Raw genomic sequence first — 17680 nt, forward strand, 5'->3', positions numbered from 1 at the left:
GGGATTTGGTGAATGTGAAATGTTTGACAAGGAGTGTGCTTGAAAATGGGGGTGATTGTTAGGTGATAAGAGGTCCTGAGATTAGCTTGGTCTGCCTCCTGGTTGGGGCTTGCTGGGTGGCTCAGATGGTAAAGAATCCACCTATAGTGCAGGAGACCTGGGTTCAGTCTCTGGGTCAGGAAGATCCCCTGGAGAAGGGAATAGATATCCACTCCAGGATTCTTGCCTAGAGGATTCCATGGGCAGAAGAGCCTGGCGGACTACAATCCATGGGGTCACAAAAAGTAGGACACAACTGAGCGACTAACACTTTCACTTTCACCTCCTGGTAGATCTGCCTCCTGAGAGCCCTTTTCGCCACTGTGAGGATGTGTGTTTTAAGGGGAGGAGAAAGATGCCACTTCCCTTCCCCAGGGTTGGGGGAGGAGGGACTCATGAAATGCTCCAGCAAAGAAAAGCCCTGCACAGTGGGAAATGATCTTGTAATGGCTAGAGGGGTGAACTAAGACTTATCAATAGCCTTCTCTTTCTCTTTAATCTCAGATTCAACCCTATTTAGATTTCTCCTGAAGGGAATGGAAATGGTAAGAGGGTAGAGATAAATGTCTTTAAAGAACGGCAGGTGACCCTGAGGATGAAACACTTGTGTCCACCTGCTGCACAGCTCTGTTTGGTGGAACTCTCTCTTACAGTCCCCCCTTCTTGTTTTAAATTTAAGTGGCTTCTTAAAAACAGGCTTTTAGAGAGAATTTATCCTGCTTTTAACAAGTCTATCCTGAGTCCTTTGTGAATGGATAGCACCCATTGTTTCTTGTGAATTTTAGTATTTAAAGTGGGGTTACCCTATGGGTTAGCACTTGAGTAGAGGATGAAATTTCCAGGGGCAGGAGGAGATCTCAAATGCCCCAGAAAGTGAAGTCGCTCAGTCGTGTCCGACTCTTTGCGACCCTATGGGCTGTAACCTACCAGGCTCCTCCGTCCATGGAATTTTTCAGGCAAGAATACTGGAGTGGGTTGCCATTTCCTTCTCCAGGGGATCTTCCCGACCCAGAGCCCCATCAGCCTCTCAGGCCTGGGGGCTGGATCAGTGTTTATTAAAGAGAAATAAGAAAAGAAAGTGATGTTGGGAAAACCACCCTGGCTCTTACCCTCCCCTCTGCCCAGCACTCTCCATGTTCCTCACTCTTCCTGCTCTGAGAGAACCTTCTGATACTAGTCCTTTATTCTTCCCTTCATTTTCCTGAGATATGTGCATTTTATTTGATTTCCCCAGCTGGAGGTATAATTGACAAATAAAGACTGTACATACTTAAGGTGTGCAGTATCATGTTTTGATGCACATGTGCATTGTGGAATGATTACTAGGATCAAGCTAACGAACAAATCCATCGCTTCACATAGTTACTCTTTCTATGCTGCTAGCAAATTTCAAGTATACACCACGGTATCGTTAACTGTCCTCACCATGCGGTACATTAGAACTCTTAACTGAAACTTTGTATTCTGGCCAACATCTCCCCATTTATCCCACCTCCTAGCCCTCAACAACTACCATTCTACCCTCTGGTTCTGTGAGTTTGGCTTTTTGAGAGTCCACATATAAGACAGAGCATACGGTCTTTGTCTTTCTGCGCCTGCCTTATTTCACTTAGAAAAAAATGTCCTCCAGGTTGCAGATGGTAGGATTTACTCTTTTTTTAAGGCTGAAAATTTTTTTGTTATATATAAATACTACATTTTCTTTATCTACTCATCAGTTGACACTTAAATTGATTATCTTCTCTGAATTCACTTTGGTATCTGAGCAAGTAGGCTTCCCTGCTGGCTCAATGGTAAAGAATTCGCCTGCAATGCAGGAGGAGTCTCAGGAGATGCAGGTTCAGTCCCTGAGTTGGGAAGATTCCCTGGAGGAGGGCATGGCAACCCACTCCAGTATTCTTGCTGGGAGAATCCCATGGACAGAGGAGCCTGGCTGGCTACAGTCCATAGGGTTGCAAAGAGTCAGGCACGACTGAAGCGACTTAGCATGCATGCATGCATCTGAGCAAGTGTTGAGACTTGCAGTTTGTTTCTCTCTTCCGCTTTCTCCTACCCCATCCCTAACACTTCTTTTCTCTCCTCTCACTGCAGGGGCCAGTGGAGCTGAGAGATGGGCTCCGGAAGCTGCTGGCCACCCCTCCTCCTTGCCCTGGGTCTGTTCTCTTTCCACCAGCAAGACCTCTTGCCTGTGCCCTCCTCTCTACTGTGAGCTCTGTGCAGGAGCGGCCTCTCCATCATTAGAGGAAGCAGTGGGGTTCTGCTGTAATTAAAGCAAGCCAACGGGAGGAAGCAAAGCAGAGCAGGGAAAAAGCAGCCACCAACAAAACATTTCATTTCCCACACAAACTCCTCAACAACTGCCGTCTATCGGCTTTCATGGGAACCTGCTTCCTTTAAACACAGCAAAACGAAACCCCACAGGATGGTGTGGAAAAAAAGTTATCCTCAGGCTGCTAGAGTGGAGATTTAGTCCTTTTCCCCACTCCTTATCCTGCAGAGCAAAACGATCAAATGTTAGAATCGAAAGAGACCTCAAAGGTTATTTAGTTCAATTTCTTCCCCAAGACTGGGGTTACCTTCATCACCTGCTCCTCCTAAGATAGCATCTCTGACACATTGTTCCCTGCCTCCCACTCTTCCCAGCTCCCTAAATTTGCTGGACCAAAGCAGAGGCAAAGATCGAAGGTACTTTACTAGCAGAAAACTGGCCACCTAAGCCTGTCGTCATTTATGGCACTGGCTCCGGAAATGTCTAATTAATTCATTTATCCAATTAGCCCCTTGCTCTCTGAAATGCTTTTTCTTGGTTGCTGGGCAACTGGGATAGACTTTCAACACATGCATGCTGCTGGTGAATGAACCATCAGTTTTTTCCTTCACCCTGGCACCCCCACTTTTCTTTCTCCTTTTATTTGTCTGATGCACAGTAATGAAGAACATCTCCACCAATCTCCAGTTTTCTCACCTTCCCCAGGCCTCTGGATATGCTTGCTGTCTGCCTTAACACATTTCTGAAGGTAATTTTTATGCCAGACATTTGTCATGGACGAGGAAAGTGACAGAATATACAGGTACACAGAGATGTGTTTGCAAAATAATGGAATTAGCCCCGCTCACGCAAGACTTGAGGAGAGCTTAGCTGGTACCTGGGACCTGGCCAAGGTTATGCTCGGAAGTGTTTGGGCAGAGTGGGGAGATTGTCTTCTGGTGATGTGGCATTAACAAGGGCAGTGGTTCCATTTGTCTTTATGGCCTGCCCTTCCTGGGGAATTGTCATCCGTCTCCAGCCTACAGTGCATTGTGTGCACTAACCAGGAGGCAGGACTGTAAGAGAGACTGAAAGAGACATCAGGAGGGCAGTACAGTGCCTTGAGGAATCATCCTTGAAACATAACATGCTCTCGTTGCAGGATGTGGAAGTGCCACATGCTGCTTCAGGGAGTTAGAGTGTTAGAACTGGACTTTGAGCTGAGGCTTCCACCCTTTTCTGTCTTTACAGATAAGAAAATTGGAGGATAAACCTTCCAGAGGATATACCATTTGCTTGGTGTCTCAGAACCAGAGTTTGGGGCTCCAGAGTCCCAGGCCTTCTCATTGGACTACCCTGCTCCTCTTTGATCTTATTAAGGAAACTTTGTCCATGAAATTAGTCACTGGAATCACCAAAACTCAATTTTAAAAATTGACTTTATTTCGAAGTTGGCAGTGAAGATTTGCAGAACTCAAGGGTCTTGGTTCTTGTTCCCCCATCCACCTGGGCATACATCTATTGCAGAGGCTGGAGAATGTTTTCAGTATGAATAAGGAATGGTTCTTGCCCTCAAGAGCCCCTGCTTGTAGGGGAGGAGATGGCAGTGAAGGAGGGAGGGACTCCTTCTTTGAAGGAATTATTCAGAAAGGAGGATCTGGGCCGTTTGACTAGAACCCAGATCTTATAGTTGAGGGGGCTGTGAGGGTAGAATGGGGGTGAAGGACATTCTTTGGCCAAGAGGGCAGCATGGGCCAAGCTTCGGAGGCATGAGAGATTATGTTTGGGGACTGGAGAGTGGCCTGGAAATAGGGCCCTCAGGCCACTTGACTTTCTCTGAGACAAGATAACTGGCTAGTTGCTGCCCTTACTGATATCTGGAAAGCATGGCCTCCTCCTATCTAGAATAATAAGCAAGCAGTTATCTGAACTACATGCATATGTGGGTATAGGAAAGCATATGTCAAGTTTCCTGGATGGATATGACTTCCCTTTGAATTTAATTCATAAATAGTGATGAAGGTCATAAAAGTACATGCGCACGACACATGTATTTAGCTACTGCTGTGGACCCATCTTGCCAGGTGCAGAGCATTCAGGAGAACCAGCTGCCTAGAGAAGGAAAAGGGAACTCTGTGGTGGCTAAAGCACTGACTCCCAGAGCCTACTGTGAGACCAAGGGAAACTTTTAATTGAGAAGAGCCCTTTCCTTGGCACTTACAATTGTGTCAGTCACTCAAGCTGTAATTTCAAGGGATACGCACAGAGGGACCTGGCCTTGACAATGAGCACCCTGACCACGCCTTTCCAATGCGACCAGTGCTTCTGTTCTTGCAAGCGTTGCTCTTCTGGGTAAAGGTCTCCTTCTTTCAGCTGTGCAGACAAGACCGGGCTTATTTTTGCAGAACCTGGAGATGGCGTTACAGGATGCTCCTTTGAATAAAATCTCCTCTGAGAATTTTCTTAATAAGATGATTTGAGTTCCTCTTAGGAATTAAGCTGACGTTGGCTGCTGTTTTTCTGGTAAGACTTTTTACTTTCAGAATGCATGCTGGGCTGACAATCACCATGGTCTGGTTTTGGAGCAGTCAGACTCACATGACAATCGAAGGCTCTGGCAGGGAAGAGTTGGTAGCTTTTTACTCAGTAAACAGCGCAGTGGGCTTTGGTGGATGCAGCCTCTGTGAGCTTGGGTCTTCCTAGACCAGAAGGTGGAGTCTTCGGTAGTTGCTGCTTCTTGTTCGTTCCTTTTTTCTTTGGCGAAACACGATTCTTGTCTTAGTGAGTTCTGTTAAATCCATTCTTTTCCAAATGGGGCTGCTATTGTGTGGAAGGGATTGGAACTTTCTCTCCCTCTGGTCATCCCTTGCCATCCCTCGGGTGATTCGGTTTCCCATTTTCTGAGATGTGTCCACGGGCTTGTCCCCCACCCCCGCTTATATAAGGAGGCAGGGTGCATCTGGTGCCAGATTTCATTCAGCCCTGTAACAATCCCCCCTTTATGACATCACTGCTCATCACCATGGAAACAGTCCCGAGTCACAGAGACTGGATTGTAGCATCATAGCATCAGACAGGACAAGGGGGAGAGGAGAGGAGGGAATTGAGACTGTCTGGAGAGATGAAATTCCAATAAAATACCATGTGATGGCAGGATGTGGGATTTTTCTGTTTGGATTCTTGCACAGAAAGTCTAGCCATGGGTTGCCAGAGTAAACCTCATCTAGGATAAGGAGGAAGAGCTGTTGTGGCATGTGGACTCCGGACTCTTTGTTCTTGCTCGGTAATAGGTGAAGTTGATTAAATTTAATGAGTGCTCTGCTGTATTTTATATGTATTTCTCATTTGAACCTCACAAAATCTCCATGCACCACTGGATCAGAGAGGTTCAGTAACATGGCTCAGATTACTTAACTGGAAAAGGCAGAGCTGAGATTTAGAGGCAGAAGTTGTGGTCTGTGCTCTCATGAAGCTTACATTTTGTGTGTGTGTGTGTGCATATGTGTGTGTGTATTGGAGACAGTTATTAAGTAAATAAAATAGAGTTAAAATTGTGCTACAGGTAACATGAATGCATGGTGCTTCAGTGAGGTGGTTTTGGCGAGTGAGTAGAAACTGACTTATGTTCATGTATTATGAGATTTGGAAACATGGTTCTGCATATAAGAGGAAGTGAAAGTCACTCAGTCATGTCTGACTCTTTGTGAGGCCATGAACTGTAGCCTACCAGGCTCCTCTGTCTATGGAATTCTCCAGGCAAGAATACTGGAGTGGGTTGCCATTTCCTTTCTCCAGGGGGTCTTCCCGACCCAGGAGAGAGAAGACATTCTCCTCTGATATAAAACATCCCTGGCTTGCCCAAGGATCAGGCTAGAGTATCTCCTGCAGAATAAAGGAGTAGTGGCCTTTTTTTATAGGAGAAATAAATAATGGCTAGATTTTGCATGATTAAAAAATACTCTCTTTCAGTTAAACTCTGGCTGATAAATGAATGAACAAGTAACAAATGAACATTAAAAGGGGAAATCCTCAAGGAGATGGTCAGTCATGTTTAATTCAACAGCTTGTTTCTTGTTGTGGTTTGCATGGTTCCCAACAATTGAGATTGCCTGTGGTAGTCATGTGGTCTGGCCATATATTCTCATAGTGAAATTGGTCCAAATCTGTAGGACTGATTAGCTAAGTCCTTCTCAGTGTTCCAAGGGCTTTGAGGGCTTCATTACGGATCACTTCTGGGTGCTGATGTCTTGGTGCACCCCTCCCCCTGGCAGATGGATGGGTCTAAGGAAGCCCTTTCCTCTGCATTCCTGCCACCCTAGTGGGCTGTCAGGGGTGCTGGTGCCCTTCATTGCACCCCTGGGACTTAGAGTGGACAACTCTCTGTTTGGTCTTCTGAGTTGAGGTTGCCCATCTTGGCTGAGCACCTTACTGGTTGGAGCTCTGCTGTTATACTTTTGCAGTGGCAGGCCTCCGTGTATGTGTCTGTGCATGTGTACAGATTTTAATTAGTAAGCCAAATGAAGGGCAATTTACAATCCAAGCTTGTTCTTTCTAAGACCTAGAGGATGCCAGTCTAACTGCTAATGTGGCCCTTCTGGACCTATGCTGTTGATTCTCTCTGAACCATTTATGACTGACTGGCACATACAGAACTAGTGGCTTTTTAAAAAGTCATGCATGGAGAGTTGTATAATGAATTAGTTAAGATCACAGACTTGGAAAAGACCCTGATTCTGGGAAAGATTGAGAGCAAGAGAAGAGGGTGGCAGAGGATGAGATGGTTAGATAGCATCATTGACTCAATGGACATGAGTTTGAGCAAACTCTGGGAGATGGTGAAGGATAAGGAAACCTGTCGTGCTGCAGTTCATGGGGTTGCCAAGAGTCGGATTTGACTTAGTGACTGAACAATGATAGACTTGGGAGCAGCATACACTGCAGCTTGGCCTCACTTGGTTGGGCCTCTTACTAGCCAGATAATCTTGGGCCATTTACTTACATATAATGTCTTCATTTACAATGTTGGTGTGAATCTTAGTTCCTGCCTCAGAGTGTTGGGGTTCAGATTCAGTGAGATGTATCTCTAACATCTGATTATGATGTCATTCTCATCAAAATCAACTGTAATTAAATGGGCCAAATGTACCCTTTATGTTTTCCCCCAATAACTTGTTAAATAAACACTTTTTGAGCTCAGCGCAAAACTTTGGCTGTTACCCAGATCACATCTAGATTTTCTCAAATTTTGAGTTTGAAAGATCAGAATAATTGGCATTTTTATTGTTCATCATTTTCAGGCACCATAGGTGAAGAGGGCCCAGGAAGTATAACTCCTGGTATGGAACTGATTTCTGAGAACTTTGTCAAATAACAGAGATGTTTTCTGGAGTGTAACTTTGACCTTAGCACTGGAGGAGCACATTACACAGGTATAACCTCTGCCTCTAATTGCGAGCAGTTCTGTTCACATGGAACTGCCAGTGGGAGAATCCAGCCAGCGGCACGTGTGAGGTGACATGCACACACTGACCATATGAGAGGGGCTAACCGGGGTTAACCACTCAAAACTAGCTCTCTGACCTCAGGAACTCAGATCATCTTTTTATATCCTCAGATACAGAAGGGAGAAGATAGTGGCTACTACATCCTTTAATTTTTTTTATTGATGTGTAATACACATGCACTAAAGTGCACAGATTTGAATAGTACATCTCAGTGAATTTTTTTTTTTATGTGTGATTACACTGATGTTACCCCACCATGTAAGTGAGATCAAGATATAGAACATCTTTAGCATCCCAGACAGCTCCTTCATTTCTCCTTCTCATCAAGAGCCTCTTCCCATGGAAATAATCAATATTTTGATTTCTATCAAGATGTGTCTGTTCTTGAAATTCACGTACATGGAATAATGTGTGGCAGGCAGCCTCTAAGAGGGGTCCCAATCATCTCTGCCTCTTGATAATCATGCCTTTGTGTGATGTCCTCCCTTGGATGCGGGCTGGACCCCGAAGCCTGCTTCTGATGAATAGGATATGGCAAGAGTGATGGGATAGCACTTCCAAGATTATGTTCCTCAAGGCTGTGACTTGCATTTTGCCTGTACTCTCTCTGGTTCTTCTAGTTTGCTCTGACAAAACCAGCTACCATGTTGTGAGCTGCCCTCTGGACAACAGCCGGTGAAGAACTGAGGCTCGTGGCCCAACAGCCGTAGAAGTGAGCCTGGAAGCAGATATTCCTCAAGTTGAGGCTTGAGATCACCATAGTCTGACTGACACCCTGATCAGAGCCTTGTGAGCAGCCCTGAGCTGGAGGACTCAGCTAAGCTGTACCTGGATTCCCAACCCACAGAGTGGATACAATAAATATCTGTTATTTTAAGCCACTGAGTTTCGGCCTAATCCATTACATAGCAGCACATATGTGATATGTGTAGTATGTTCTGGTTTTTTTTCACTTAACTTTATGTCTGAAATCTATCCCTATTTGACATATATACCATTATTATTTAAAAAAAAATTGTCTAGTATTACAATGTAGAAATGCACCCAATTTATTTACTCATTCTATAATTGATGGACATCTGGTTGTTTCTTTCTTCTTTTTTTTTTTTTGATTGTATGAACATTCTTGTACATCTTTTTGGTGGATATGTATGCTCATTTCTCTTGAGCGTATGCCCGGGACTGGAATAATTGGATCATAGAATTCAGTTCAGTTCACTCGCTCAGTCATGTCCGACTCTTTGTGACCCCATGAACTGCAGCATGCCAGGCCTCCCTGTCCATCACCAACTCCCAGAGTCCACCCAAACCCATGTCCATAGAGTCAATGATGCCATCCAACCATCTCATCCTCTGTCCTCCCCTTTTTCTCCTGCCCTCAATCTTTCCCAGCATCAGGGTCTTTTCCAGTGAGTTAGCTCTTCGCATCAGGTGACCAAAGTATTGGAGTTTCAGCTTCAGCATCAGTCCTTCCAACGAACACTCAAGACTGATCTCCCTTAGGATGGACTGGTGGGATCTCCTTGCAGTCCAAGGGACTCTCAAGAGTCTTCTCCAACACCACAGTTCAAAAGCATCCATTCTTCGGCGCTCAGCCTTCTTCACAGTCCAACTCTCACATCCATACATGACTACTGGAAAAACCACAGCCTTGACTAGACAGACCTTTGTTGGCAAAGTAATGTCTCTGCTTTTGAATATGCTATCTAGGTTGGTCATAACTTTCCTTCCAAGGAGTACAATAGACTTTAGTAGATACTATCAGACAACTTCCCAAAGTTATGCCAACTATACTCCTTTGAGCAATGTTTGATTTGCATTTGCGCCACTTCCTTGCAGAGGCTTATGTGGTGATATTAACATATCTCATGTGGTTTTAAATTTGATAACTGATGGGTGTTGATCATTTTTTTATATGTAGCATGGCCATTTAATATCCTTTTCAGTGAAATGCCTCTTCGAATCTTTTGTCCATTTTATGTTAAATTCTGTATTTTAAAAATGGAGTTATGGGAGCTCTTCATATTCTGGATTTAAGTTCTTTGTCAGATGTGTTTATTGTAGAATATCTCCTTCCAGTTTGTAGCGTCAGGTGTGTTTATTGTAGAATATCTTCTTTCAGTTTGTAGCCTGCTTTGTTATTCTGTTACTGGTGCACTTTTTATAAAGGGATGCTCTTAATCTTAATGAAGTACAATTTATCAGTGTTTTAAGCTTATAAAATCTTTGCCTGTTCCTGTATCAGGAAGGTTTTAGTTTATGTTTTCTTTTACACGTTTTACTGTTTTAACATTCATCTTTAGGCCCATAGTCCATCTGGAATTTCTTTCTTTCTTTCTTTTTAATGTGCAGAATTCTGCAGAAGGAGGTCAAATTCATTTCCTTTTCTCATATAGAATTTCAAGTGACCTAACACCATTTACTGAAAATATATCTTTGTTGCAAATCAAGTGTCTTTATTTGTGAATTCTCTATTTGGTTCTGTTGGCCTCTTTTTCTGTCCTAACACCAGTGCCACACTGTCTTAATACTGTAGCTTTGTAATCCATCATATTATTTGGTAATTTAATTTTGTCAACATTTTGTGTTTTCTTCTTGGCTCTCAGCTCTTTGCATTCCCATATATATTTTAGAATCAACTTGCCAATTTCCACCAAAAAAGCCTGCTAGGATTTTTGGCTAGAGTTATCTTATATCAGTTGGTCATTTGGATGAAAATTGACATTATTTGGTTTTCCTTAATTTCTTTCAGCAGTGTTCCACAGTTTTCTGTGAAATTGTCTTGAAAATCTTCAAATAGATTTATTCCCAGGAGTTTGATGCTGTATGATGCCATTTTAAGTGGAAATTTTAAAAACTTTCATTTTCTGATAGCTGATTGGTAGTATTTAGATTCTTTTGGATTTTCTTTTCAACCATTATATCATTTGTGAATGGGTGTTTTGTTTCTTTTATTTACATCCTTTAATTCACTTTTTTGTCTTATTAACCAAATTATAACCTCCCAAAAGTATTGACTAGAACTGGTAATAGCTGACATCTTTCTCTTATTTCTGAATATAGGGGAAAAGCTTTCAGTATTTCACAGTGAATCACTGTGTTTGCTGTAGGTGGTTATATATACCTTTTATCATATTAGGGGTAAAAAAATCTTTTTCAAGTGTAACATTTTATGATTGTTTTTGAATGTATCACTTTTTAGTAAAAACTAATATATAGAAGGGAATGATAATGATGATAATATGAGTAAGAATAAGAGAGACAAGAGAGAGGAGGAGATGAAGAAGTATGCTAAAAAGGAGACGAAGAATTTCCTGGATGCTTCCTGTGTACCAGGCACTCTGAGGGTTGTAGGAAGTTATGATCAACAGGTCACATGGCTAATCAAGGCTGGAGCTGAGTGAGAACCCAGTTCTCCTGGGAAGCAGGAGAGAGCGCAAACGAAAAGGAAGACCTGTGAGGAAGAGAGCAGTCATTGCCCAGTCCTCCTTAGGGCCTCTGTCTTTACTGTGTCTCTTTGTATCTGATTTTTTTCTGTCTCTTTTTCAATCGTTATCTTAAAAAAAAAAGTATTTATTTTGGTTATGCCGAGTCTTCATTGCTGTCCTGGCTTTCTCTAGTTCGGGCGAGCAGGGACTACTTTTCGTTGCAGTGCACTGGCTTCTCACGGCGGCGGCTTCTCTTGTTGTGGAGCACAGGCTCTGGGGTGCACGGGTTTCAGCAGTTGCAACCTGGGGGTTCTAGAGAGCGGGCTCAGTAGTTGCGACGCACAAGCTTAGCTGCTCCGTGGCATGTGGAATCCTCTCGGATCAGGGATCGAACCTGTGTCCCCTGCATTGGCAGGCAGAGTCTTAGCCACTGTGCCACCAGGGAAGTCCGATCTATCTCAGCCTTGATCTTAATCTTGGACTCAAGCTCAATCTCCTTCTTCTTCCAGTGGAGAATGGTGGTGGGTACCACCTTTCCTCCTCCATCAGGTGATGTGAAATCCCTTTTTCTAGACTCCTTCTTATTTTAATTCAGTTTTGAGATGCCCATAACATAATACCAGCTTACCTGGGTCACTCAGATCGCAGTGTCTGGGGCGGGAGATGAATGGGCATGGCTGGTGCCTCCTTGGTGCCTCCGTGTCAGCTCTCTGCGAATAATGGCCATCCAACAGTTAGTGGTACACACAGAGTGAGATGGCCACGCTTCAGGCTGAAGTAAAGCTGCAACCTCCCTCCTCATCCCAGACAAGCCCAACTCCTGTGGCAACAAGCCAAGCTCATCTCCTGTGGGCTGAGGTCTTTGTCTCAGACGGACCTAGGGGTGTCTGTATGCCATGAAGTGCTGTGTTGCCTGAGCCCTCTGCAGCTGGCCTGGTTCTCCTGTGGATTTTGCTTTCTCTTTTGCAAAGTCTATCCTGAGGCTATTGTTTGGTTTTCTGGTCCTGACTGAATTAGGATGGTTTCATTTATGGTGAAAACAATAGAAAACAATCACAAAAAAGCGCTGAAGAAGAAACAGAATACAGAGGGTTTTTTTTACTCTTTGAAGGATGAATGCAAACATGTTTTTCAGTGTTTTAATACGCTCAAGATGCTCCCTCTCACGTTAGCCAACCTCTCACCACCTACCCGGGGAAAGCTGGTGTGTTTGTTATGTATGTGTGTTACTTGTTGAGTTGTGTTCAACTCTTTTGGACCCCACAGATGGTAGCCCATCAGACTCCTCTGTCCATGGGATTCTCCAGGCAAGAATACTGGAGTGGGTTGCCATTTCCTTCTCCAGAGGATCTTCCCAACCCAGGGATTGAACCCAAGTCTCCCACGTTGCAGGCAGATTCTTTACCATCTGAGTCACTAGGGAAGCCTGATTATGGTGTGGCAGGAGTTTACTGGGGGAAGAGGCTGCGTTTTGGGCTAAGAAGTTGCCTGCATGAGGGCTCCCGAGCCATCGTCACCATCAATGAAACTTGAAATACCACTGGTCCCCAGGGATGGTCATGAGGGCTTGGTGCAGGGGTGAAGTGTGGTGGGAATGAGACCATTGTTATCACCTTGCTTGGTACAGGTGACCCCAGGGCTACAGCCAGTTTCCTAAGAGTGGCCAGTTGTCTCTAAGCATGACCTTCTGGGGAAAGTGTGGCTTGTTTGATACTATCCATTCCCCGTTCCTGAAAACAAACCATGCAGTGCGTGTGTATTTAGCAAAAAGGACCACTGAAATTGCTTTCATTGCTGAGATTTTCTACTTTTTTCTCTCTTACACAACACTTTCAAGAGGGATGGTTCATGACCAGGCATTTGTTTAGAGCAATAGGCACTCTTATGTCCTAGGAACATTCTAGGAGCAATAGAATTGATGTCAACGGTAGACACAACACGTGCATGGTCTGAAAACAGAAAATTGTGAAGATGCCAAAATTAAATCTCTTAACTGAGGATAGAGCCCTTGAGAATAGATACTTTGAGAGTAAACAAGGAGGAACCTCAGCATTTCATGTCTTCTGCCTCCTGCCTTCAGGTAGTGCTGTGCTACAATGACCTGCTGTTAAGTCACTTCAGTCGTGTCTGACTCTGTGTGACCCCATAGACGGCAGCCCACCAGGCTCCTCCGTCCCTGGGATTCTCCAGGCAAGAACACTGGAGTGGGTTGCCATTGCCTTCTCCAACAATGACCTGAGGCTTTAGTAATAAGTCTTGTTAAAGTGAGGTGACACCTCATATTTGGAGTTGATTAGTTGGGTGGCCTAGACCTAGTGCACACAAGTTACTTCCCAAGGCAGAGAGCAGAGCTGCAAAGGCAGTTACTAAATGAATTCACACAAGAAAAGCTCTTACACATACCTGGTGCATAGTAAGTATTCCGTCAATGTTAGTGTGTATATTTATGATTGCTGGGCCATGTCTACAGTGGTGCCTGCAGGTCTGGATGCCCAAGATAAATGAGAATATCACTTGCTGAGAGAGCAGGATGGGGGAAGGACATTGGAATCCTCTTGTAAAAGAAACGGTGGAAAATATTAGCTTCGTTTAACCTGGGAAAGTGATGACTTGGGGGATGGGAGCACCAAATATTTGAAGGAATTCTATGCAGACAAGGAAAAGAATTGTTCTTTAGAACCTTAGAGGGTAGAAAGTAGACTGGAGATGAGAAATTGCAAGGAGGCTGATTTTGTGGCACTTTGAGGAGGAACTTTGCCTGGGGGAAGACATAGGTGGAGTCTAAGGCAGCTGCAGAGGGGTGTGTGGAGGACTTTGGAATGTATCTTCCAATTTCCTTCTATGGTATAAATGAAATGTGATGAAACTGGGTTCTCTTGCTTGTGGAGAAGGAAGGAAAAGCTGTTGGAGTGGCCCATGTGGGCCAGCCGTGGCTGCTGAGAACTTTATCTATCTTGAAAGAGAAAGGAAGGATCCATCATTTATTGAGCACTAACTATGTATCAGGAGCATTGCTGGGTTCTTTCTTTTCTTTCTCCCCCTTCCTTCCTTTATTCCTTCATTCCATTATAGGCTATTGTAAGATGTTGGGTATAATCCTGTGTGCATGCTAAGTTGCTTCAACTGCGTCTGACTCTTTGCGACCCTTTGGACTGTAGCCCACCAGGCTCCTCTGTCCATGGGACTCTCCAGGCAAGAATACTGGAGTGGGTAGTCATTCCCTCCTCCCTGAACCAGGGATCCAAGCCGAGTCTCTTATGGTTCCTGCATTGGCAGGCAGGTTCTTAACCTCTAGTGCCACCTGGGAAGCCCATAATTCCCTACACAGTAAATCCTGGTTTATGTGTAGCAATTTGTATCTGTTAATCCCATACCTCCAATTTGTCCCTCCTTCTTTCCCCTGTGGTGACCATAAGTTTGTTTTCTAGGTCTGTGAGTTTGTTTCTGTTTAGTATATACATCCATTTGTATTATTTTTTAGATTCCATTTATAAATGATATAGCATTTGTCTGTCTGTGACTAATTTCACTAAGGATAATATTCTCTAGGTCCATCCACATTGCTGTGAATGGCAATATTTCACTTTTTAATGACTGAACACACACAGTGTGTGTGTGTGTTTGTGTGTATCATGTCTTAATCTCACTGTCTGTTGATAGGCACTTGGATTGCTTTCATATCTTGGTTATTGTATATAGTGCTGATATGAACATTGAGGTGCTTGTATCTTTTTAAATTAGGTTTTTGGTTTTTCCATATATATGCCCAGTAGTGGAATTTCTGGATCACATAGTAGCTCTGATTTTAGGTTTTTGAGGAACATTCATATTATTTTCCATAGTGGCCGAACTAATTTACATTCTCACCACAGTGCCCAGGGGCACCCTTTTGCCAGATGCATTCTTTACATCACTGACTTGTCTCAGAACACCTTCAGTTCAGTTCAGTTCAGTTGCTCAGTTGTGTCCGACTCTTTGTGACCCCCTTGAACTGCAGCATGCCAGGTCTCCCTGTCCATCACCAGCTCCTGGAGACCACCCAAACCTATGCGCATTGAGTTGGTGATGCCATCCAACCATCTCATCCTCTGTAATCCCCTTCTCCTCCTGACCACAATCTTTCCCAGCATCAGGGTCTTTTCCAACGAGTCAGCTCTTCGCATCAGGTGGCCAAAGTATTGGAGTTTCAGCTTCAACATCAGTCCTTCCAATGAACACCCAGGACTGATCTCCCTTAGGATGGACTGGTTGGATCTCTTTGCCATCCAAGGGACTCTCAAGAGTCTTCTCCAACACCACAGTTCAAAAGCATCCATTCTTTGGTGCTCAGCTTTCTTTATAGTCCAACTCTCACATCCTTACATGACTACTGGAAAAACCATAGCTTTGACTAGATGGACCTTTGTTGGCAAAGTAATGTCTCTGCTTTTTAATATGCTGTCTAGATTGGTCATAACTTTTCTTCCAAGGAGTAAGCGTCTTTTAATTTCATGGCTGCAATCACCACCTGCAGTGATTTTGGAGCCCAGAAAAATAAAGTCAACCACTGTTTCCACTGTTTCCCCATGTATTTGCCATGAAGTGATGGGACCAGATGCCATGATCTTCGTTTTCTGAATGTTGAGCTTTAAGCCAACTTTTTCACTCTCCTCTTTCCCTTTCATCAAGAGGCTCTTTAGTTCTTCACTTTCTGCCATAAGGGTGGTGTCATCTGCATATCTGAGGTTATTGATATTTCTCCCGGTGATCTTGATTCCAGCTTGTGCTTCCTCCAGCCCAGAACACCTTCAGGCGAGCGGTAAAGAAGAAACACTCAGGCAGCTGAAATGACAGTGCCTTTCTTCATCTTCTCCTGAAACTCTGTGCTCTCAGTTGGGTCCTTTCACACCAAGTCTGCTTTTTCCTCATCTAAATAGATGACTTCTGGGTAGAACAGCCCTATTTCAAACCCTTTTGGAACTTTCTTTGGGGGCTGGGATGGCCCTTTAAGCACACACTTTTGCCTTGTCAGCTGAGATTCCTGCAGAGTCCTCACCCAGGGCTCCCGATCACAGTGTCTATTCTTCCCCTTCCCTTGGTAGAGAATTCCAGAAAGCCTTCTGTTGACCTTCTTTTAATTGCCAATAGTTATAAATAACCTAAGATATGCAGATGATACCACCTTTATTGCAGAAAGTGAAGAAGAACTAAAGAGCCTCTTGATGAAAGGGAAAGAGGAGAGTGAAAAAGTTGGCTTAAAGCTCAACATTCAGAAAATGAAGATCATGGCATCTGGTCCCATCACTTCATGGCAAATAGATGGAGAAACAGTGGAAACAGTGGCTTTACTTTTTTTGGGCTCCAAAATCATTGCAGATGGTGATTGCAGCCATGAAATTAAAAGACGCTTACTCCTTGGAAGAAATGTTATGACCAACCTAGACAGCATATTAAAAAGCAGAGACATTACTTTGCCAACAAAGGTCTGTCTAGTCAAGGCTATGGTTTTTCCAGTGGTCATGTATGGATGTGAGAGTTGGACTATAAAGAAAGCTGAGTGCCAGAAAATTGATTCTTTTGAACTGTGGTGTTGGAGAAGCCTCTTGAGAGTCCCTTGGACTGCAAGGAGATCCAACCAGTCCATCCTAAGGGAGATCAGTCCTGGGTGTTCATTGGAAGGACTGATGTTGAAGCTGAAACTCCAATACTTTGGCCACCTGATGCGAAGAGCTGACTCACTGGGAAAGACCCTGATGCTGGGAAAGATTGAAGGTGAGAGGAGAAGGGGATTACAGAGGATGAGATTGTTGGATGACATCACTGATTCAATGGACATGAGTTTGAGTAAACTCTGGGAATTGGTGATGGACAGGAAGGCCTGGAGTGCTGCAGTCCATGGGGTTGCAAAAGTCCGACATGACTGAGCAACTGAACTGAACTGATTCAATTTATATGGCCCAGAGTGATAAATATTCATGCATAGCACAGTACATCCAACATTTTAACCCTTTTGTTTTTGTTCAGTATCTAAGTCATGTTCGAGTCTTTGTGACCCCATGGACTGCTGCATGCCAGGCTTCCCTGTTCTTCACTATCTCCATGAGTTTGCTTAAAGTCATGTCCATTGAGTCGGTAATGCCGTCCAACCATCTCATCCTCTGTCGGCCCCCTCTCCTGTCTTCCATCTTTCTCAGCATCAGGGTCTTTTCCAATAGGTCTTTAACCTGTTGTGTTTTTTAAATTAAACGGAAACATTCAGTTAAATTCAATAAAAGGGAAAAAAGGGAGAGCATCTATATGTAGCTATTTTAGTCTTGTTGTGGGACTGGGTGGGAGGCAAATAGGAAATGACCCAAATGTCATAATATTCTATCTGAAAGTTCCCTAAGGAGACACCTGAAACATCTGGACCTGCCCACCCTTGTTCATTTGTGCTCACGTCTACTTATTAACTCCCTCAGCACAGAGTGCCTTTCCATGGG

At 43.9% G+C, this 17680-nt stretch overlaps 1 protein-coding gene and 1 long non-coding RNA gene across 3 annotated transcripts in view; both read left to right on the forward strand.

Annotated features, from left to right (window-relative positions):
• Window positions 1–17680, forward strand: part of SORCS3 (sortilin related VPS10 domain containing receptor 3) — a 637309-nt gene that overhangs the window by 21256 nt on the left and 598373 nt on the right. The gene's annotated exons all lie outside the window — the stretch shown is intronic.
• LOC123331307 lies at window positions 3193–8672 on the forward strand. Its single transcript, XR_006547855.1, has 2 exons — window positions 3193–5570; window positions 8412–8672. It is a non-coding gene; the product is annotated as an uncharacterized LOC123331307 (long non-coding RNA).

This window comes from Bubalus bubalis, chromosome 23, assembly GCF_019923935.1.
Source record: "Bubalus bubalis isolate 160015118507 breed Murrah chromosome 23, NDDB_SH_1, whole genome shotgun sequence".
Lineage (NCBI taxonomy): Eukaryota > Metazoa > Chordata > Mammalia > Artiodactyla > Bovidae > Bubalus > Bubalus bubalis.